We start from the raw sequence: 24999 nt of genomic DNA, 5'->3' as shown, positions 1-24999 counted from the left end.
CTTCCTTTATTTTAGGGGTAGTTAATTAAATTGCATTTGCCATAATAATTCATCAAAACATCAGCAGTTCTGTGCAAGATCTTGACACTTGTGAAGAGGGTGGGACAACAAGAGCATCCTGTCACCCCTCTCTGTGTCCAAGAGCAGTGGTGCTGACAAATGACTAGCTGACATTTTTCTTATTTTCAATCTCATAAAAAGACCCCTCAAAGGAGAACAAATTTTATTCAGCTGAGATTTTACTATTTCTTTGTATTTCATCAGTTCTGGCATTAATATGATATTGGAGTGATTTAACCTAGGAGTGTGGGAATTACTGAGGGATGTGCTTATTTTTCTAACACAAGTTCAGGCATGCTATTATTAGCAATCTATGGTATGTCATCAATGTCAAAGGCCAAATAGTTTCTTGAAATGTTTAGGAATCAAGTATATTCTGAATGTGAGGAGTCTCTGTTCTCACTCTGCCATTCACATGCACAGGCAGGAGCATGCTGCAAGGAAGGCTCCATCTTGCCAGTGTGCTCCTGAACACTCCCAGTGTGCCTGTTTTGATAAGTGTGCTCAGGTTCTCAGCAGGACAAACATGTATTTCAGAGAGCAGACTAACCTCGCCAGCAGGCAGTTCTCAAGGCTCCATCTCTGTCTGTACAAATGCTGGACCTGGGAGCTTGAACCCAACCTATTTTAGAGGTCAGTTTCCACCACATATGGCTCCTTGCATACATAAGCATTTCTGTAACTTTAGTATCTCAGCAATACACAGACAACTGGCTTAGCATGTCACTAAGAACATGCAAAGACACCCAGAAGGTATTGACACTAAATGCTTTACGCAATTCTGTCAACAGGTTTTAGGTTGATCAAGAAAAGGGTGTTTCTGAGCACTCTTAAGATCTGTCTCTGAGAGTGGTGTAGATCTACCGCATCACTCTAATAGTTGGCTCTTAACAGCTCTAAGCTTCTTCACACACTTTTGGACTGAGCTTCCCCTTTACCATTTTATGAACAGAGAGGGTGACCAAACCAAAAAACAATATAAAGAGAAGTAGCCATTCTTTCTTTTAAAACTGACAATTGATTTTTCAGCCAAAAACTTCCTTATCTTTGTTGTCATCAGGGTCATTAATAGCCAATGTTAATGTTTCTGAATGATGTGTGATTAGAGTCTGGAATTTATCACCATTTACTAGAGCTCAGCCTAGAGGACAACGCATATTGTCAACAGGCATTAGCAGACAGTTCCATCACCATGGGAAAAAACAGTGACTCAGCTCTTCCAACCACAGTACTAGGTGCAGCATCATCCACAAAACATGATATATCCTTTTTTACATCCCCTTCTAAGAAACATTTTATAGCACCTCCCCAATCTGTTAGTTATGGCTTTTTTTCCTGTGTAGCATGAAATTAAAGATAAAAAATATAGGTCTTTAGAAAGAGGAAGACAGAAGGCCTTTCCAGCAGAAACATGAGCCTTTCACTTTTTCCAGGAAAAAATTATACAAGAAGAAAGTGTAATGTGATCACACACCAGAAGAAAACTTAATTAGTTTTTGTTAAAAAAAGACAGTATTAAGAAGCATGTAGTGCACGTACAAAACTGAAAGTAAGCCGCTGTTTATATTTTGGTTGGGTGGTTGCTTCCCAACAAACATATAAATACTTAAAATAAAGAGAATAATGGAGCTTGCCTGCTGCTGCTCTGTGTCAGCATGGATACTCAAATAGCAGAAGAGAGAAGGATGCTAAATCATAAACTGAGATTTCCTATGAACTTTGATTCACACCCAACAATAGAAGGAAATGTGCTTCTTTCTTCAGCCATTCTATAAGAGCATCTGCCCACTGGTACTGTTTTCTTTGCACTGCCCCTCCATGTAGCCTGAGTTCTTTACTTTTGTTATGGTGCTGTTTTGCTACAGCACAACATGATGAAAGTGACAGCTTTTGTATTAGAAAAAGGAGAGGGAGAGGGGAAGAGTAGGTACAACCTTGTTAAATGTGTATATATATGTATTTATACATATATATTCAAAGCTCCATTCAAATCAAAGAGTAGATGCCCACTGGCTGATCCACTGTCCATGTACAATGCAGTATTTCCCCCAAATCAGAAATCCTTGTGTTCAGAGAAGCATAGCAGAGGAATAGCAGGGGTATGTATAATGGAGATTTTGCTTTGCACATGTTTGGTAAAAGTGCTGAAGGTGAGCTCTTCCCCTTGGCTTCATTTTAAGTCATGGGAATTCAACAGTGTTCAGGGTAAAGCACAAAGGTGTCCCAGTAGCAATCTACCTGTTCATGTGCTTGTTTATGAAAGCCTGGGTGGGCAGGTGGTATCTCTGGCCTGTCACCACACCACACCTTGTGTTTGGCTGTGAATTTGTCCTGTGCAGGTCCTGACTGTGAGAGGCCCTCACTAAGGAACGATATTCACCTACCTAGGAACTGCAAAACCGTACACACGTGGCTGAGAAGACTGTGTAAGTTTTATGATTGCTCTCTTTGGCACACATTACTGCTTTCTGCTGGCTTCTGAATTTCCAATAAGTGACGGCATATTTGAGATTTACATGTACCTGTCTTGAAACAGCTTAAAGTGGCCCTAAGATTTTGTTTCCTCCCAGACTTTTAGCGATAATTAAACTTAACAGGCTTTAATATTTGAAAACATTTCAAGGGAACCAGGATACACTGGAGGCTGTAGGGAGGGGTGGTATGCTCTCCAAATGAAAAGAGCACATGGAAATGCTTTTATCCCATTAGCACAGGCACAGAGGCTGCTGTAACACAGCTGCAGCTGTTGGAGAAGAGTGTGCAGGCTGCAATGAGCTCATGGTTGGGTCCAAATGGGACAAGCATTCTGCTCTCTTTTTAAGGAAAGATCATCAAGGGAGAACGAGCTGTTCTTTGTATAGTTCCTCCACCTCAGCTCTTCTCAAACTTTCTAGGGTTTTAATGTCAAGCAACCACTCATAATCACTTTGGGCCCCATCTGTACCCATGAATCGTTAACCTTTGCACAGTATCTTTCATCTTGTTACTCCTTTGCATGCTGCAACCACCCAGTTTAGCTCAATGTAACACTTTATTGAGCAGATAGAACAATGTAAGAGTCCAGAGGGTAAGTGACAATCACTGACACACACAGCTTCTGTCCCAGTGACTATGTCGTTAGTCATCTTTCTCAGGAAACCTTAAAAGAAGTGAAAGGGTCCTTTTGGTCCATTTAAAAATCATAACTGAGATGTTACTCTATGGGATAATAAGAATTTGCTGTTTCTTACAGTTCTGTCACAAGGCTCAGGCTATTTGATCTCTTCTGTGAAGCCTCAGCTCCAGATACCAAGCCATTATGTGAGAGCTGAAGATTTATTTTCTTTTTTAAAAGGGATTTAGCCTTTAGACTGTTGCAGAGGGAGAGCTGACAGTCTGACCTGAGTGTAACCCCATGATTTGAAAGCCAGAGGCTAGAGAAAAGGAATGCAGAATTATCTTGAACATGTTATGATTTTTAAGCTAAAATATTATGATTGTGAAAGAGGTGGAGCTGGTAGGGTGTTAATGCTTTTTGAAAGCTAGCCACTCTCTGCAGGTAAGAAAGAACCACCCCCCCACCCTGCCCCATGCTTATCCAGCCTAGGCTGGGAGCTCCTGGAAGGGAAAATGTATCCTGCTACAGCTAGAAAGGCTGCTGCAAGCTCCTTTCCCCTGCGGAGCAAATGCAGAGGCTGTGTAAAACACACTGACTGGCAAGTCAGATATCTGTTGCTTTAAACAGTCTTATGCCTCTGGTGTCATTCATCAGCTTTACTCAGGCTTTGTAGTCTCTTTAAGTGGATGGGACTACAAAAACCTTTGTTTCTGAAGACAATTCACAAACTATCCTGTTTGCCACACTCAAGGCAGGTATCAATAAATTACTAACCACATTACTCACCTATACATTACCTTTTTTTTTAAAAAAAGGTAATTGTATAGTCAGCATTACCAGCATTTTAATGAAGACATTAATTACCTGCCCTTCTGACTTCCCCTGCAGTCAAACACTGGTAAAGCTTCCAAGTAACTGTACGTGTATAAACAATTTTGGGGTTTCTACTTTTCCATTTATCACCAGTTTAGCACAAACCATACCCTGACGTCTCACAAACCGTGCAAGCTACACCAGCCAGCTCTAGACACAGGTAAGGGAAGCAACCAAGTGCTGGGGGCAGGAAAGCAGTAGCTTTTTGCTGCTTGCTTTGCCAAAATGTGGTGGGTGCCCACAGGAGGCAGAGAGGGGTGGCTGTGTTCAGGGGAGGCTGCAGATGCTGACATACTGCATCTCAGCCCTTCATGCCCCTTTCCTCAGCAGTTGGAGTAGCCACAAGTCCCTTTTCCTAGAGGTCTTGCCTTAGTTCTCCTTTCCAGATTTTCTTTCTCCCAATGTTTCCCTATGGAGGAACACCCTGATCCCACTCCATTTAGTCCTTCATGAGATTACTTTTGCCTGTGACTCTTCTGGCGTGATCTGAAAAATAAGACAAATGTTCCCTTAACTCTACCTAAAACACTGTAGTTTAGAAGCTTTTGGGCTTCTTACCATACTTCTTAATATTATTTCCTCTTCAGCTTTCACTGCAATGCTAAAATGCAAAGCTACAGATTAATAGGGAGCCTTGTATGAGTTAAGGAGGCAAAATGGGCCCTAGTCACTACATGGTTAAAAACCCAAGGTCCTGCACCAGCAGTGGTAGCCCTCACCTCCACATATAAAAAGGGAATAGCAGAAAAGATATATAAACATATAAATGTATGCTTTTATGTGTGTGTCTATATATAGAGAGAGACAAAGGAGGGCAGTTCAGATAAGCAATTACTGTAGAGCTGCTAAAAATCAGTTATCAAGTGTAAACCCAGCATATGCATGTATGTATGGATGCTTGAACATATATAATAACCTATTATTATGATCATTACTTAAGGACATCTCCCCTAATCCTGCTTACTGTAATACAGAGGATAATCAACAAGAAAATCTGTGATTGCATCCAAATTATTCCACCCAAGCTTCAAAAGCAGCAAGTTCTTGGCACTGCCCAAGATCAAATCCTTCCACTTCAAATGCAGTAGCAGACAGATACACATGTTGGTGCACATTTTTATGGTGAAAATATTGACTACATCATACAGGAAATGTGCTATTAAATGTTTAACAAATTAAACAATTAAGGAAATACCATCAAATAAATTCAACCCTGATGTCAGTAATATGAATTCAGAATGTTCCAAGCAGTGGGAGCTGTGCAGTCCCTACAGGAATGCTTACTCACAGAGGGGTTTAGAGGGAAATTACAGGTACATGGGAGACTCACACTGCATCGGGAACAAATAAGTGGCCTTTCAGTACTTAAAGTGGGCCTGTAAGAAAGATGTAGACAAGCTTTTTAGTAGACCCTTTTGTGGTAGGACAAGGGGTAATGGTTTTAAATGAAAGGAGGGTAGATTTAGACTAGATATAAGGGAGAAAATTTTTACAATGAGGGTGGTGAAACACTGGTTTAGGTTTTCCAGAGGGGTGGTAGATGTCAAATCCCTGGAATCATTCAAGGTCAGGTTAGACAGGGGTTTAGAGCAACCTGATGTAGCTGAAGATGTCCCTGCTCACTGCAGCATGGGGTTGGACTAGATGGTCTTTAGGGGACTTGAACTGGGATAGGACAGTGAAGATTTACCCAGGTCATGGCAAGAAGTTACACAAGAGCAGTCTAATATCTTGGAAGCGTCATTAGCCAATGCTAAATGTGACAATATTGCTTCTGAATGTAAGCTCCCACCTCATTTTTCAGCTTAGGTGCTATGCTGTACCACACACCCCCAAGCCCGGAGTGAACAAACACAGAACCAGTTCTGATGTCCTGCTCCATCAGCACAGGTTGCCCTAAAGGAGCTCCTGGAAAACTGTGCCTGCCTTGCTTAGCTGCTTAGGAGTGTATTTTCTTCAATCAACTGCATGTGTCCTCCTACATAGTTGTGCACATGATGTCAACGTGATAGACTAAAACATTTGTCACTGTAGGGCTGAGGCTGAGAAGGCATTTCATTTTTTAGACCTAAAACTCAGGTCTTGCTGGATGTTCAGAAGAGAAGGACAAGGGAAAAGGAAAAAATGATAATTTAAAGATGGGTTAAAAACTCTAAAGTGTAAGTAAAGGACAGCGGGTGGAGGAGGAAGGAAAAAACAATAACACCAGTATTTCTGGCCATTATTGCTTTTCTTAATAAAAAAAGCTCTTCTTTTTTTTTTTTTTGAGACAGTGTGATCTTCTACTAAGTCCCTAATGTCTTCTCAGCCTTCCTACGTGCTGTCAGTACTAGTGATATCTCATTTATTTCCTTGTAAGATGCTTTGACCCATAACAAGTATGAAAGGGGCTATACAAAACCCAATTCTATTCTCTTTTAACTTTCAGAGCAAAGGTACTGCCCTTGGATGCACACATGCAGCTTTGGCTGTAGCCATTGGGAGTTTTCGGCATGTTTCTGTGGGGATTACATGAGTCTTGATGTTTTCAGATATTGGGGGTGGAGTAGGGGGGCAGAGAGGAAAGTGCTTTAGCCTTGGAGTATTCTTTAAGAAATGCCTGGTCATACTGTAACCATTTGAAATCCTAAATATTCATATCTGTAGCAGTTATGTAGCCAGATAGGACCTGTAACAGTCACCTGCCATGGAAAAGAAATTTCTCAGGACAAAAAGGTCTTAAAATATTTTATTAGAGAAATATACTTTTCAGGCCTTAAACCAGATTAAATATATGAGAATTCCTAGAATTCTGCATTGTTCCCCTTAGAAATGCCAGACTTTATTTACAAAGCTTATATATTGCTATAGTAAGGAGTTTTCCTGGATGAGAAGTGCTCAGGGCACTGTGATGGATAGGCGGATGGCAGTGAATGGAAAAATAACACATAGAAGCTCCACCTGGGTGAATGGCATTAAGATTTCCCCATGGGAGTCATACTAGGATGCAAGGTTTTTCTCTACTGTTTCCTCTAACAATGGCATGCATACATACATGCATAAATGAAATTACCCACAGCACTCCATAATTTATTTACTTCATCCTGGCCATGAATGTGCTAGAATAATAAACCACCAGATGGATGATTGCGCAGTTACTGCTGGGATTCTATGCTATTGTAACTGTGAAATAAGACAGCTTAATATTTGGTTCCTTTGAAAGACCAAAAGCAATGGACACATCTAACCCTGCTTTAACTCATCATCTCTGTTGTTCATATTTGCTGGTGTTATACAGGCTAGACTGAACCCTGCTTTTAGCACAACTACAGTCTCCTGGGCAGAAGTAAATCTGGAAGAACAAGGGCTTCTAATTCTAAAGATGTTAATGGCAAATACCCACATATGTGTAAATAATTAATTGTTTCCATGTTAAAAAGTCCAGGTTTTTCATTTGCTGGTGAGTGACCCCAAGGGTCATTTTTTCTATGAGAAATAGAAACATTTACGATTCTATCTTTCTAGCCTATAACTAATTTATAGGCTCTCATGGCATCAGGTGCAAAGATTCAAGATTCAATTTGTCACCCCAGGCAATTTCCACTTTAAAAGACAGTGCAGGTATTCTGCAAAAATAAATGAAGGGAAACATTAACGATGTAAAACCAACAGTAGTATCCCCTACGGAGGTCACATCTTTCAAATTCATAGAGACACATCAAGACACAGAATGTCTTTTGTACTGATCTGGAAAGACCATAAAGCTCTCTAATTATCTCCTACAGCTAAAAAAAAAAAAAATAAAAAAATTAACACAACATTTTTCACACTTACAGCTCGTCGATTTTCTTTGGACTGCTTTTTCTCAACTTATTTATTTATTTGTTTTACTTTTACTTTCTCAATTTGATCTAACATTTCCCAAGCCTACAGCACTATGGAAAGATGAGAGGACTGAAACAGCATAACAGGAAGAGTCAGACACCTAACTGAAACAAAATTAAAACACAGTAATTTTTGTACCATTTTCCACTTTTTCCAGCTAGATTGCCTGTCACATAAAATTTACTCTCTGTGTATGTTCAGCTTAATGCTTGCATCATTAATGATGACAATAGTGTTCAAATAGCCATGTCTTCTTTTCAATAAATCCCCACCTGCTCCCCCAGTATGTCTCTCTCTCCCTGGGACTGATTCCAGAACTTTTCTTCTCATAGAGGAGAAAGGATCATCTGTGAAAGATGCCCAGTGCTCTGACCATGAGCACTAGAAATCTTCTTGGCTCAGAGATACCAGAATCATGACCAAAACACTGAACACTGCCTTTGTTTTCTTTTCTGTAAAACGGGAGCACTTTGTACAGATTTCTTTAGACTGCAAAAGACTGTGTAAATGCAAGCTAATTGTTACATGAATACTTCTTGAGGATGACTGATTACAGGCATACATCAACACAATGAATTCTGTATATGACACAAGATATTTTTAGATCTTCGGAAAGTACATTGTAAGTATTTAAATGGAAAATTGTATTACTGTAGAAAACAGGTGTTCCCTCTTAAGACTTGCTCACTAAGCATCTTAAGAAAAGTCTACTCTTATCACTTCACCATATTTTAATATTTTTCTTTACTTCTTGATTGCATTCACTTGAATTCAGTATTTAATCTAAGAACTCAAAAAAATGTTCTAGAACTGTTGAAAGTAGGCACTGTAATTAGATCTTTCCAGAGGAAAATAAATTATAGAATAGTAAAAACTTTTTGTTGTTAAACTGTTAATTGCAAACAGTGATTAGATGGTTTGGATGTTTCTTCTGTTTAAAAGCTTCTGCACTTGATTGGTATAGTGATGGTATTTTACTTTCTCTAACTGTCACGATAGTTCTTCAGACTTTGTAATTATAATGACACAATATTTAAGTCATTAAAGTAGAGATTTTTCTCACTTAGGTTTTAAATGTTGCAGTTAGGTCTTAAATGTAGCATGTGAGCTTCTGCTAAAATGTAGAAAGACATGAACCTCCAGAAGGCCCAAGTGAAAAGACTGATCCTTTAGAATGAACCATGAAGCTATTTAGCATTTTGATTCATTGAGGTTAGCAGAGATAAATCCCCATTTTTAATTAGTTATACATGATGGATAGCAGAAGGAGAGGTAATAAGAAATAGTATAAAACATAATAGTAAGGATCTATCAGAAGATGAAACGGAGACCAAATGCAGTTACCTCCACTGATGTCCCAGGGCAAGTAAAGCTAAACTTATAACCTGCTGTTGGAGAAGTTTCCTTCTGGATTTAGAGGGAACCGAGTTTCCAGAGCTATTGTCCACAGCTAAAATACAAGTTAAATATCCAAACTTCAAATATAAAAATCAATTCAAGAATCAACATTTTAAGATGTCATTTATAAGCTGCTTTCTGTTATGCTTTTCAGCCTTTAAAAATGGAGCTTTCCTAGATATAGTTATGTACTCATCCAAACAGCCATTTTCAGTTATGATGTGACATCTCTAGGCTGCAGTGGCAGCTCTGCCATTACGTGTTTAGGCTAAATAAGATTGTACCCAACAATTTCTTTGTATTTAGGTAAAGAAATACTCATAGCATCCACATTAATGCAATATGGTAATTGCAGATAGCTGCTGAATCTTTTTGAATGTTCGGCTCCATGAAAATAAAAATTACTGGTTTTTAGCCCAAGATATTTCAAGTTCTATAGGTAAAGGAAATTTCCAACACTGTATTTTGAGGCATGGAACTCTTGTTTTATTATGGTAAACATTAGTGCTTAAATAACCCTAAAGGTTAGCTTTTCATAAAAGGATTCAACACAGATTCTTACAATGCATCTGAAGCTTTCAGTATATTCAAAAATGCAACAAGAATGTTTTTATAATTACATACAGAACATTTTGTTTGTTTGTTTGTTTAGTGACCTGTGCTGAACAGAGCAGGATGATTTGTACTACAAACAGAAGCATGAAACTAAATGAACATTAATGCAAAAAAAAAAAAAATCCTCTAAAGAAGAGGCCAAACTGCCATTAAAGCCTACAAGGATGGGTTTAACATAATGAAGCCTTTGAGAGGATGTAAGAAATAATGAGGAATTGGCAGGCAAATGGACTAAGGAAGCTTCCTGGGTCTTTTCCACTAATAAATTTTCTCTGTTTTGGCAGGAGTATCTGTAATTCTTAAGTGGTTTTGATCTCAGGGAATCTTTCCTTTATTTCTGTAGTGAGAGAGGACTTCATGTATGGGAGGCTGTGACACTAGTCCCCTAGGTGGAAGGCCAGGGCAGCATCTGACACTAGTGCCACGATGGGTGCTGATTCCAAACACAGTTCATACCTCTCCTCAGAAACCAAGCAGAAAATGACAATGTTATGCCCGAAGATAATAAAAAATAAAAGGTCATAAATTGCTCCCTGTTCTGCTCAGCTGTCAATTCCAAACAAGACAGACCTTTTTCTCCTTGTCATCACCAGCAGCTCTTACACCAGCTAAGCAAGGACAGAAATCGCACACAGCATACATGCTACTTGCACTTTTACTCTGCCCTCTCTAGAGAATGGGAACATGTAATACAAGAGAAGAAGAGTTTCTAGTTTCATCAATAAAATAACTTCTTCCCACTAAAATAAAACATTTCATAACGGAATTTTACTTTTAAAAATAAAAATAAACATACACTGATAATTTCCATTGACATATCACTGTGTGTATTTTGCAGCAATGAAAGATGTACAGCAAGGAATCAAACAGGGAAAAATTCTAAATATCTCCTAGTCCCACTGGGAGTTAGTCCTCAGACAAGCTGGCTTTTGAAAACAATATTTGATAATATTCAAGGAATTTAAAAACATATCTGTATGGAGAAAATAGATTTTTACTTGTAAAATAAATTAGCTGCAGACTAGCAAGCTTATAAGGAAATATCAGGAGAGACATTGTTAGCAGAGATGAAGTTCTGCTCAGCAGGTTACTCAACTACAAAGGCATACTTAAATTGTGCTTATCCTGACTCCATGTGGGCTCCTGTGGAGAGACTCCTGGGGCTGTGGACATGTGGAACTAATCAATCAGATAAAAACATCCACAGTTTTTAAAAAACATATTCTGAGCTCAATGTGATTTTGGCACAAATCTGCTATTTAATATCATACCTGATCCAGGTTACAAATTGGCCAGGCTGTTCTCTCTAATGAATATGCTATGCTACCTCAGGTGTTCTACACAAGGCTAAACAGTTTTTAACTAACTTCACTCATTAGAGCAATTATCAAGGTCTTAGGTGTTTTCTATAGCGCTGTTAAAGCTATTTAGGAACCTCTACTTGATTGGAAAAAAAATCTCAGGGGTAGGAAGACAGGCATCGATGCCTCATGATGTGCTTCTGGTTAATTAAGATGTTGACTGAGCCTACGTTAATCATGGTCCATCAGACTATGTTTGATTAACATGTAAATTGGTAAATGCTCTCCTGCAATTGCCCTATCATCTGAGCTCTAATTATGGGCCTCAAAGCAGACAATAACTGGACTTGGAATTTAGATTTTTCAGTTGGGGAAATTATTTTCTGGCATGTGCAAAATAATTGTGAAATAAAGCACGTATGCATATTGTTTCAAAATACACATGAATACATTAGACAAACACTACAGATACGCATAAACGAGGAAGTTTAAAGGTGTTTCAGCAAAGGGACTTGAAGCAAGTGGTGCATAACAAAAAGGAAAGCAATCTCTTTCCTCAGATTATTTTCTTAGAGGCAATGGTACTATGGAGTTGAGGAGAGGTAACTACATCTAGCAATCAATTGAAATCACATAAGATAGCAGTTATGCCAAAATCGATTAAAAGAATAGAGTATAGTAGAGCAGAGCAGTATATATCTTGAAAAGAATCATTGAGTACAATCTCTTTTAGTCTGAAAGCATATTAACAAAACTCAGAATAACCTTAGGAAAGTATGCCATACTCAGATGACCTAAGCTATCATGAGCACACATGATGTTTCCTATCAACTAGTCCTATATCACCATCTCAGCATCTTACCAAGGCCATGTGAATCAGTCCAAGGAGACTTTATGTCCCCTTGGCTAGGGATTTATACAGCATTTGAATAATTCAGATAAGGTCTCTCTCTTGATTACAAAGCAGTCCAGTGTCCTTACTTCAGCATTCAAAGTAGATGCCTTCACAAGACAGGATTAATACAGTTCTCCCCTTCCATCTTGCTTTCCTTCTCTCCTCCTATTACCATAATGAAGAGGAACACTTTAATTTTTGTCCATAAATAACTCAGCTCTTTTTCTTCAAGAGTAGTGACATAATAAAAAAAATGTAAAAAATCAACAGTTATTAAAATTGTGGGTAGCTATCTGTAGACAAGCTAACTGTGCAAGGTGGCCCTGGAGCCAATGGTGATCTAGTCAACATGAGCAATTGAACCTGAAGAGCTGTTGAGCTGGCCAGATAAGATGACCTCCCTGTTCAGGGTCCTATACCTAGGTGCCTAGCATAATTTCAGATGTCCTGGCAAAGCCACTTCCCCAGAAAAACAATGTGTTCGTATGTCCTATGTCACCTCTCAGCCCTGTGCAGATGTATAAGGCAATTTGCACATCGATGTCCAGCTTTTAGAGTCTGGAACTGAATACCACCCAAGTTGTATTGTATGTACTCCCAGCCTTCACCATATAACTCTGTCAGCATCTACTGACATTTCAGAACCATCTTTCTGGGCAATTTATTAACTTAGACTGCAAAAAAGGAGTGGAGTACCGAAGTAAGTCTTATAAAAGGGGGTAGTACCCAGCACAAAGTTTAATGTATAGACTTGAAACTGCAAGAAGCAAAAAATTCATTGACAGAACTCTGGAAGACAAGCAATGCCCCTTTGTCGGACACTACGCTAGTATCAACAGGGAGCATTCATCTCTTCCACAACCTGGAAGAAAACCAGTGGCAAACAGCAGTCAGTAACTGCCTAAAACTGATCCAGTTAACGAAACAGAAGAAAAACCCCATCAAGTTAAAACTGTGATCCAAGTCCTAACATAAGGTGGCAATTACAGAGACGTGGTGGGACAGCTCACACGACAGGAATGCTGGTCATGGATGGCTATGTACTTTTTAGGAAAGACAGGTCAGTGAAGCGAGGGGGTGGAGTTGCTCTTTATGTGAGAGGGCAACTAGAATATATTGAGTTCTGTCCAGGGGCTGATGAGGAGCAACTGGAAAGTCTGTGGGTACGAATCAAGGGGCAAACTGGCACGGGTGATGCAGCTGTGGGGGTCTATTACAGACCTCCTGATCAGAACAAAGGAGTTAATGAGGCTTTCTACAGGCAGCTGAAAGCAGCCTTGCAACTACAGGCCTTGGTCCTCATGGGGGATTTTAACTACCCAGATATTTGCTGGAAGGCCTACACAGCCAGGCATTCACAGTCTAGGAGGTTCCTCCAGTGCTTTGATGATAACTTCTTGATACAAATGGTGGACAAACCAACCAGAAGAGGAGCACTGCTGGATCTTGTGCTCACCAACAAGGAGGGTCTGGTTGAAGCGGTGATGGTCAATGGCAGCCTTGGCTGCAGTGATCACGAGATGGTGGAGTGCAGGATCCTGTGTGGGAGGAACAGAATACCTAGCAGGACCAGAACCCTGGACTTCCACAGGGCCAACTTTGACCTCTTCAATCAATTATTAAGAGAAGTCCCATGCAACAGGGTACTAGATGGTAAAGGGGCTCAAGATAGTTGGTCAACATTCAATGACCACTTCTTGCAAGCTCAGGATCAGAGCATCCCAGTGGGTAGGAAATCAAGTAAGGGAGTCAGGAGACCTGCATGGTTAAACAAGGAACTGCTGGGCAAACTTAAGTGGAAAAAGAGAATCTATGGATCATGGAAGGAGGGGCTGGCCACTTGGGAGGAATACAGGACTGTTGTCAGAGGATGTAGGGAGGCAATTAGGAAAGCTAAGGCCTCCCTGGAACTAAACCTTGCTAGGGAGGTCAAAGACAATAGAAAGGGCTTCTTCAAATACATTGTAGATAGAACTAACACCAGAGGCAATATAGGTCCACTGCTGAATGAGGTGGGTGCTCTGGTGACAGAGGATATAAAGAAGGCAGAGGTACTGAATGCCTTCTTTGCCTCTGTCTTTACTCCTGCAGGCTTTCCCTAGGAGCCCCAGATCCCTATAGCCCCAGAAGAAGTCAGGATAAAGGAGGAGTTTGCTTTGGTAGATGAGGATCGGTTTAGGGATCAGTTAAGCAATCTGGACATCCATAAATCGATGGGTCCGGATGGAACACACCCGGGGGTGCTGAGGGAACTGGTGGAGGTCATTGCTAGGCCACTCTCCATCATCTTTGGTAAGTCATGGGCAACAGGAGAGGTGCCTGAGGACTGGAGGATAGCAAATGTCACTCCAGTCTACAAGAAGGGCAAGAAAGAGGATCCGGGTAACTATAGACCGGTCAGCCTCACCTCCATCCCTGGAAAGGTGATGGAACAACTTGTTCTTGGCACTATCTCTAGGCATATCAAGGGTGAGGGGGTCATTAAGAGCAGTCAACATGGTTTTACCAAGGGAAAGTCATGTTTGACCAGCCTTATAGCCTTCTATGAGGAAGTAACTAGGTGGATAGATGATGGCAGAGCGATAGATGTGGTTTGTCTTGATTAGTAAGGCATTTGACACTGTCTCCCACAGCATCCTTGTAGATAAGCTAAGGAAGTGTGGTTTTGATGATCAGGTAGTGAGGTGGATCATAAACTGGTTGAAGGGAAGACGTCAGAGAGTTGTAGTCAATGGGACAGAATCTAGTTGGAGGTCTGTGACTAGTGGAGTCCCTCAGGGGTCGGTACTGGGACCGGTACTGTTCAGTATTTTCATCAACGACCTGGATGAGGGAACAGAGTGTGCCCTCAGCAGGTTTGCTGGTGACACTGAGCTGGGAGGAGTGGCTGACACACCAGAAGGCTGTGCTGCCATTCAGAGAGACCTGGACAGGCTGGAGAGTTGGGCAGGGAGAAACTTGATGAAATTCACCAAGGGCAAGTGTAGAGTTTTGCATCTGGGGAAGAACAACCCCATGTACCAGTACAGGTTGGGGACTGACCTGCTGGAGAGCAGTGTAGGAGAAAGGGACCTGGGGGTCCTGGTGGACAGGAGGATGACCATGAGCCAGCAATGTGTCCTTGTAGCCAAGAAGGCCAATGGCATTCTGGGGTGTATTAGAAAGGGTGTGGTTAGTAGGTCAAGAGAGGTTCTCCTCCCCCTCTATTCTGCCTTGGTGAGGCTGCATCTGGAATATTGTGTCCAGTTCTGGGCCCCTCAGTTCCAGAAGGACAGGGAACTGCTTGAAAGAGTCCAGCGCAGAGCCACAAAGATGCTGAAGGGAGTGGAAAATCTCCCTTATGAGGAAAGGCTGAGGGAGCTGGGTCTCTTCAGCTTGGAGAAGAGGAGACTGAGGGGTGACCTCATCAATGTTTACAAATATGTAAAGGGCGAGTGTCAAGGGGATGGAGCCAGGCTTTTTTCAGTGATGTCCAGTAATAGGACAAGGGGCAATGGGTGCAAACTGGAGCATAGGAGGTTCCATGTGAATATCAGGAAGAACTTCTTTACTGTGAGAGTGACAGAGCACTGGAACAGACTGCCCAGAGAGGTTGTGGAGTCTCCTTCTCTGGAGACATTCAAAACCCACCTGGACATGTTCCTGTGTGATGTGCTCTAGGTGACCCTGCTCTGGCAGGGGGGTTGGACTAGATGATCTTTCGAGGTCCCTTCCAGCTCCTAAGATTCTGTTATTCTGTGTGATTCTGTGATAAGCTCCACCCCCTGCCTCCCCCTCAACATACCTACTGGGACTACTTTGGGAGAGATGCAGAGGCAAGCAAAATTAATTGTTCATTCAGTTGCCCGAAAATGCTCTGAAAGGCCTTCAAGTCCCAAAATCTCAGCTTACATTTCTACATCTGGTTGCACTGTATAAGAATTACCAAAGGAGAAAAAAAAAGCTTCATACACTTTTCTAATGTAGATGAGTTTTGACTGACAGGTTGACCCTTAGCTTCCTTTATTTAGCACTGAAGTATGATACTCCAGTTCGTGAAAGTAAAAATAATCCATCTGTTTTATGTCTGCACATAATCCAGAAAACTTCAAAAGCTCTTACAAATCAACATAGATGTCAGCTAATAATGTACTGGGCTTGACCAGTCTCAGGTATGGTTGGAAGCTAATAGTTCTTCTCCCTTAGGAAATCACTGGTGGTCTTTCCCAAAGTGTCAGTCAAGAGACCATTAACATTTCAATCAAAGTTTTAATTGGATAAGACCTCATGTCTCCATAATTTCATTCTGCATCAACTATGAGACCTTGACAGACAGCATCTTGCCTAGTCTGCCACACCATGTGGGCTGAATTTTAACTTATAATGGACCACAAGTCAGTCTCTTAAACCCTAGAAGTTTATCATGCAAATGGATACTACTTTTCAGAAAGACTGAGATTTCTAAGATGAAAGATACCTACCACATCCAACTAGAGAGGCCAACAGGCTTCTAAATGTTACAGCTTTTCAAAGACTAAACAACTGATATGAACATACATCACTGAAACACGTTCTAGGAAGATAGTGGGATGCTTGTGAACTTTGCAAACCTCAGTCATATATCGTTACAATATCCCACTGTTCTTTTGCTCAAATCGTCCAGTAGATGATCTCCTACTCAGCAGTTCAATTGCTCTCTGTTTATGTTGAATTTAAAACCCAAGCAAATCCTAAGTTAGGGAACACTCTGCAATTCTAAGATGCTGGAGGATGTGCATAATGGAAAGATAGTTCAGCAGTCATGCAGAATTTCATAAAAATGTTTTGAAAATTACATAGATGTACGTAGAAGCAGTAAGTATAATTTAAATATATATGACAAAAATACTCAGCCTTTTCTATATCCTATTGCTACATGAGTAAAAAATGACTGAATTAGTATCTAACTACTTTCACAGCAATTAAAAAAAAATAAACAAAGATGAGTTTGAAGCAACATTCAAAATCTCTTGGTTTTTGTCAGGCAGTCATGTGGGAGTTGTATTCTCTAATTCCTATCCTGTTCCACCAGACTGGAACTCCTGCTGTTTACTGTTTGTAAAATGGCAGCTTCTCATGAGAGCCCAGATGTGTTTACTTTCAGTTAAGCATAAGAAAAGAAGAACACTTACATTGTGCTTAGCTCCTGACTATATATGGTGACATATATATATATGGTGACACTCACTTCAGGTAGTTATTTCTAGGAGGATGGGTAGCCATGAGCTCTGAGCGTAGGCTTGTGAATCCTATGTTTAATACTGAATATAGAATGTGTTTACTTAACATAGAAGATGCAGGATGTTATCATGCATCTTTACAGGTCTGTTCAAATGTCAACTCTTAACAGTGATGCCAGCAAGAGTGCAAGTAAAAGAATACAAACGAAACCAGCTTCAAAGTAATCTTCAGTTTGCCAGCTGCATCATAATATATCACCACTAATGTTTATACATACATATATAAGTATTTATGTATATAGTACAGAAAACACACTGTTTTTATTGGTCTTTATGGAACATCTGGACTGAGAAATGTGAAAAAGTTTGCAAAAAAATTCACCAAATTGCAGCACAGCACCAGTATGGCAGCTCCAACCTTACCATTTCATTTACAGAATTGCGCATCTGCTTTGAGAAGCAACATTACAATTTCCATCTGCCTAAGCCTTCCAGTTGTGATAAATAGCTGGTAGCTAATGACTGCTGGAATATGCTCAGATTGCTCTAATTTTATGAGTAAATGGATGTTAAGTTTATTTATATGCATTTCCCTCCACCTTTGGAATTAATTTTGTGCTTCTTTAACATAATGAAAGACACTTAGAGCTAAGATTTACTTCTTTATGCATAAATGTGCTATTTGGGCTGGCCATTCGTTTACAATTAGAGGCCCTTTTTCCAGCAATAATGGCTATATAAAAGTATATGTATTTCTGCTTTATAAAATAATGATAGGATTACTACTTTTCTGTTTCAGGCAGTTAACTTTATGGTTCACTTGCACAACGACTTCAGTGTAGTTCCTTCACCATCCACATGTACAGATATAGCTTCAGTTGCAGTTAAGTTAGATGCACATTTTTTCTTCAAAAAGTAATTCCTCCACTGGAGAACTCAGGAGCCTTAACTGGTGTATCAATAGCCAGCGAACACATCCTGCCTTGTTTGCTTGCAATGAGACCAAGGATGTGAAAGTAATAAATGCTGCATACTGGAGATACTGTACCCTTGTCTACAGAACACCAGTAAAATCCTCATCTGAAATAGCAGTTTGTTGCCATTTGCCAGAACTGAGAGTTAATCATAGAAGGGGGGATTATGTGACAAAGACTACACTAAATTAATTTTTATTCCCAAAGGGAGGGGTTATTCATTGTTATGGTGGTATTTCAAGGGTCATGACCATATCTAGTGGTGCAGCACAAAGAGATAAATTGTTTCTAAACTTTAATAAGCTGAAGAGAGGGAACATTTTTATCATTCTTCTTGTAATACTGCTGTCAAGAGTCTACCACATTCTTACATTAAATCAGTGAATTTCTCTACCCTTGGACCCTCTAACACATCTCATTAATGATTGTTTTAATGGAGATTTTTGGTTTTAAGCCAAAAGAGAACCATAGTAACTGCATACATCCTAAACCATTTCATTCATGAATGGGAAACGAGTCTCCAAATCTTTACTCACATGAGTAACCACATTGATATCCTTGGGCCTTCTGTTATTAAGAGCTAGAACTGTGAGTACAAATTTTCAGGATTTGGAGGTGGTATTTCATTACTTCATAAGAGTGAAATCTGTAGCTGAAATCAATAGCCAAGCATATAAAAGATACACATTCTTTCATGGAGGTCTGATTGCAATGCATCTCTCAATTTTGTTTCGGCATCAACAAACAAGCATATCATTGTAAAGAGACATCCAGACTGTAGGCAGTAATTACAAAGACACATTTTAGATAGACATTGTAGCCTGAATAGAGGAGTTGGGAATAGTCCACCAGAAAGAACAGAATAATAATGAAAAAGGTCAACGCTTCCTGAAAAACTACCATACTAAGTCATGGACCAAGTTTTTGGTTCTCTGTCAATCAGTAGGGTAACTGTTGTCAGTCATTCCCTCTTACCCTGTCTGTGATTTTTGAATGACCACAAAAGAAACTTTTGTTGGTAATTATGGTCTTTACAATTCATCTGAGTCACAGGCAGGATTTTCATAGCCTGCCTGTGGAATAGACACGGTATGCCCCAAGCTGGGCTCACATATGCCCAACCAATTCAAGCTAAAGTTTCCCACGATAATATGAAAGAAATAAAAGACTCTGACAAACACGAATCACTATTCTAAAAATAACAAGAAGAGGGGAAAGGGACAGGATAGCCAGGAAAGGTCTTCTCATTTTTTCCCCCCCCTGTTCAAAGAGGATAAATCTGGTAATTCCCTCTTTGGAAGCGTGCAGTTAGACAAGATATACACCTGTGCATCTTGAATCTTCTGAAAAAGCATTTATGTTCTCTACCTAACCACAAGCTTCCTATTACACTAATCAGGAGCATTCTGCTAAAAATTAGTGCCAAGAATTAATGCTCCTTCATTTATTTTTTAATTCCAGACTTCCCCTAAGATTTTTCCTTTCCACAAACATTTCCACCTTCCAAAACACGTTTTTGTTCTATTTTCTTAGGCTATCAGTTCAACTGACCTATCTTGTCCCTGCTGGAAATGCGAAGAAAAGATTTGTGAGGGAAGGTTCTCACATAAAACCCAGCTTTGGAGTTGATCCAGCAGAGCGACAAATACGATAACATCAAAGGCAGAACATCTGAAACTGGGATTTAGGCAGAACAGCTTTTTCAACAAATTACAGCCTCTATAAATTTACCCATTTCTAAACAACCAAGTCCGTTTATTTGCTTATTTTCCTAGCTTCACCCGAAAGAATGGCTGAAACAACTTTGGAAAAATAACAGCAAAGTTGTTCAAAGGAAACCAGCCCCTCTACTGTAAACAGTGCCTCTCCCCAAACTGTGCAGCTGCACAAAGCAGAGACAATGCAGGGGACCCTGAGCATCATTAACCAACTTCCCTTCCTCACCAAACAGTCCCTTCGATAAAGCAATCACAACAGCATCACGGAACAGTAGAACAAGGGGGGGAAAAAAAATAACCTTACCAGCTTCTCCTACAGTATATAGCTGAAAGGAAAACAAAACCCCCAGCTGCCGTATCGCATGCAATTGGTCTCCCCGAATGAATTGACTGAAAGAACTATGAAAGGCTAAAGTCTTTCGACCCCTCTGTTCAGCCTCTCTTCAGCTCCCTCTCTCCGAGCCTCCTCACAAAGCCATTCTCCTACTCCCTAATCCTCGCACAGGAAAAAGCAGCGCGCACCAAATGACTTCAGCAGAAGCGATTCTCCCGGGGGGTGGGGGAAAAGATGCTGCTGCCACTCAGCCCCCCCCCTCCACTCCCTGTCACACGGCCATCTGCAGGGAGGGTGTCCAAACAAGCTCGCTGGGCACTTGGGCAGCACAGCCTGTACACAGACAGCACACCAGGACAAGGCACAGTAAAATGCACATCTCCATTCATCACCCTGTCTCAGCTGCTAATTTCTGAAATGAGCACACCCCTGGGCACTTGCAGGAGTTCCCTGCACGCATCTCAGTTAACCTGCACTGAAGTAGTTAGCCTTTTTTGTTTTTTAAAATCTTTTTAAATTAGCTATGTGACTTCTTAAAGCTGCTGTTAGGCCTAAGATTTTTCTTTTTGACAAAGAGCATGTAAATAATCCTTAAATATTTCCAACAGCGAAATAGTAACAAAGACGCTCCTCCAGAAAATCAGTAACAAAAGTATAACACAAAACACAACAGATGAGAAAATAATAACATTAGGAATCACCAAATTAAAAGCAATATAAAAAAAGACTGGTGCCTCCCTGAAATGCTTTTGATATCTGAAAGCAGAACAAACAACTGCATTTTCGCATTTAAAAAAGAATTCTAGCTACATTCCCTGTTTATGTAAAAAGGGACACAATTTTTTTTCATATAATTTGTCTTGAAAGCATGCCACAGATACTGAAATAACATTCCCTGCATATTCTCTGGTTTTCAAGAAAGCTTTAAATCCTAGTTAAAGAAATGCTGTTGTCATATTAGTTTTTAATGCAAGTTTTACCTTTCTGGGAGATGCAGAAACTCAGAAACAGACAGCTGCCACAAAGTAAATCAAAGACCTAGAAAAGCAGATGGCATAATTTCACATCTTAAATGACGACTGTGAGCCTTCCAGTAATAATTTATAAGACTTCCTCCTGCTTGTTCCTCTGCTCGGCAGCATGCTGTTTGAGCCTTTCAAACAAAATAAATAGACTTCAAACCACCAGCTTCACACATACAAACACTTACCAATGCTATTTCAACCTGACACAAGCTGACTTTGTTCTTCTGTGACCCTGGACAGAAAACTGAGGTGACAGTTTGATGGATGAGATCTTTTTTTCACAATATGGGTTGTGACTTCATGGCTCTGTCTCCCCATTATTGCTTAGCTGAAGGAGGAGACAGGAGCAGAGGAGGATCTTCCACCATACAGAGGCATTTTAACAGTGAAAAAGAACCAAACATTCTGCCTGGAATACCTTTCTCCTACCTCAAAATCGGGGAAGTGGGGGAAAACCCTTTGCATTTTAGTTGGCAATAGGGTGTAATGGGATAAGGAAAAGGCTCCAAAGAGAGAGAGTAATCCCAATGGTTTAGTCCAAATCATATTTTAGTCTAAGAAAATAGCAACATCAGGAGAGAACAAGGAAGGAAGAAAGGAAAGAAAGAAGGAATTCTGTTTGTTTCATTTATGACCAAAGAACACTTAGACTTGGAATTTTGTGAATTGTCTCTTAACTAAGCTAATTAAATTACTTAACCAGGAATCTTGAGCAATTCTTTACTGAACAAAGGCCTCATTTCAGTAACCCGAGGCAAATCGTTGCAATGCAGTCTTTTATTTATTACCTAAAAATTATCATAAAATATCTGAGGATTCCTATATATTAAAAGTTGGTGTCTGCAAATTCAGTAGTTGAATGCAGATTCTCAGCAAAAATGAGTTCAGAAATCTTTTTTCATTATTAACTTACTTAACATAAAACCTGCCAGATTTCAAAGAACTCTCTATGAAGAAATTGCATTTCTGTGAAAAAGGAAGATCATGAATGAACTCTCTGAAATGTAAGGATCCACTTCCATAGGCTTGAGATCACTATAGATAACTTAACCCATGAAATCAGCTTCTGATTTCCTTGGAGAGAAAACCAGGTTGCTAATATCTTTACATCCTTGTTTCTGCTTGTGGATCGTCTCAGGTGGGTTCATTATGATAATACTGGAGGGTGTCAACCCTCTAATTTTATGGGGGGATACTGAGGCTAAATGACCTGACCCAAGAAAGTCTTGGGCAGGAAACCAAGTTGCTTTTCCACATTGGTGCACTCCATCTCCAGTGTCCCTTGTGCCATGAAAGATGATTTCTAAAAACTAGGACTAGTCTAACCTATGTTTGAGATAAAGTTATTATATATTTTGTGTTTGTCATCACACAAATAATGCTGCTATTTTTTCTAGTTTGGGCTTTTATATTCATAATTCTGTCTAAAAATATTCACAAAGTCAGTCCAGTAGTAAAAATTTAGCATAAATTTGTGACTTCTACTCATTCTTCTAAAAGATACTATTGTCTTTCCAAAAATATTCACTTCATTTCAGATTACAGTGCTTATGTTCTTTCATATTTATGAATATTTTCCTTTCTATAGAAGTTCTGTGATGTAGCACCTAACTCACAGTAATACTGATAGATAATCAAACAGAAGCTAGAGTGATTGACATCCAAAAAAGCAAAACACGGCAGATTTATATGGAGTAGTACCTGCAGTTATCTTGTTTCATCAACTCAACTCAATTTAAAAAAAAAAATATTTTTCTCTCTGAGAACCACCGTAAAATCACATACTTGGTTTAGGTGACTCCACGCAGGAATTTAGGTGGGACCCTAGCATGGGTCATGTGGTGTGAATTTCACCTCTTATAAAGGAGTTTTAAGAGATGTACTTGAGAATCATTTACATCCCAATCACAGATCCTAAACTGCTGTCATTGTTTCTTTATCTCTCTCTGGGAATCTGAAAGCATTCCCCCTGTAAAGAAGTACATTAAATGTTTTAGAAACTACAAGGCCTCTCCACAGACCACTTCATATAGGTAAATAACTCTAAATAGCAAAAGCTCATACCATCCAGCATGTAGTTAACTACGACAGGCACAAATGAAAAGAGCTCTTACTTGTCAAAAGAAAGAATGAAGCATGAAAAGGGTAGTCACCCTTGTACTTGGAAGCCAGTTAAAATGAGTTTGCATAGGGGAAAAAAATCTCACAATAGGATGTAATGCCGAAAAAACAGGCACTGAAAAATTGGAAGAGCTAATTTTTCTCATTCTTGTAGCAGGACGTAGCTTTCAGACTAACTCACAACAAATGCCTGAAGGAAATCTGAACTTTAGGAAATATCAGCAGGTTTACACGCTCTGTTCCAAAGGTTTTTCTCTACTTGCTCACAATTGTCCTCTCATTCTATCTGTGTCATCTGTTGAAAACTCCTTTTTTTTTTTTGCATCACATTTACTCCTTTCTGTGTTTCTTGGATTAACACAAAGCACAAGGCACAGGCATTGGATAATAGCCCTGCATTTTTAATAGCAATCGTAAGTGTATTTCAAATAATCTTTTCTGCAAGCAGACTGGTGTGGGCAATTGCACTGGAAAAGACTCCAGCAAAATTAAACTTGAAAGGCTGCTGAGCTCTTTGAGATTCACTGGTGTAACTTATTAGTGCAATCCACTGGAATTGTTTGATTTTGTTGCTTACCTTCTCCTAGAAACAAACTCCCAGTAATTCTTAAAGGAAGTGTAGAAAATGGAGGCAGCATATCTTTATAAACTGAAGGAAATGCACATTTTAGGGGTACACACATCATTGGACTTTTGATCACAAAGTGCAAACTCCATAAATATTAGATGCCCTAGAAAGCACACCTTTTAACCAAATCCTTAATGCAGCCAATTAATATTAAAAATTTACTATTCAAAGGTAACGCTGTTTTATGTTCTATGCTCAGCCAGTCTATAATGTCCATATGTTGAATTTCAGGGATATTCTTTAGCTACTTCTCAGGATCTACCTTCTGACAAAGCCATGTGGTGGCAGTTCTGCAACCTGGAAGAGGAGTGACCAGGCGAGAAGGAAGGATGACTATTAGCAAGTGAGGAAAGAACACTAAAAGTTAAACGACTAAAAGGAAAGGAAGAAAGAAGCTCTGGCAGTTAGAGAGTCTCTCTAGCAATAATGTTACTCAAGACAGTGTTTCACTTCAACAAAGGTTTTCAAAAAATATTTATTTGGGTTTGATCTATGATTCTGTGATCTCCAAGGGCTCAGTCTAAACCCACTCTCTCTTTGCCTTTTCTTCTGAGTTACATGAAAGCAAGAACTCCACAGTGCAGCTGGGTTTACATTAGAGTTTATGTGTGAAATTGAGGATATCTGACTTAGAACTGCAAAGCTCATCAGCCAACGCTGGTGTATCAAGCCTGTGAACGTTAATGAGTGTGTCAGTCTTCCTTAAGTTTGATGGAACACCAAAATTAAAACCGCAATGGAAAGAAAAGTCTGTGCTTTTTAAAAGGTTAGATCTTCATCCTTTCATCCTCCTCCATCCACAAACTGTAAGGAGCAAGAAGGTTGTTTCTCTCTACAAACTGGACAGAAAACACATTCCAAGTACCTTTTCAGATGCTCTGGTATACATGGTATGCCA

General features: G+C 39.8%; 1 protein-coding gene across 1 annotated transcript in view; it reads right to left on the bottom strand.

Moving 5' to 3' along the window:
- Nucleotides 1–24999, bottom strand: part of MID1 (midline 1) — a 246440-nt gene that overhangs the window by 156173 nt on the left and 65268 nt on the right. The window lies entirely within an intron of this gene.

This window comes from Apus apus, chromosome 1 (assembly GCF_020740795.1).
Source record: "Apus apus isolate bApuApu2 chromosome 1, bApuApu2.pri.cur, whole genome shotgun sequence".
Taxonomy (NCBI): domain Eukaryota; kingdom Metazoa; phylum Chordata; class Aves; order Apodiformes; family Apodidae; genus Apus; species Apus apus.
The sequence above is the reverse complement of the archived record's forward strand: the minus strand, read 5'-3'. Positions and strand labels throughout refer to the sequence as shown.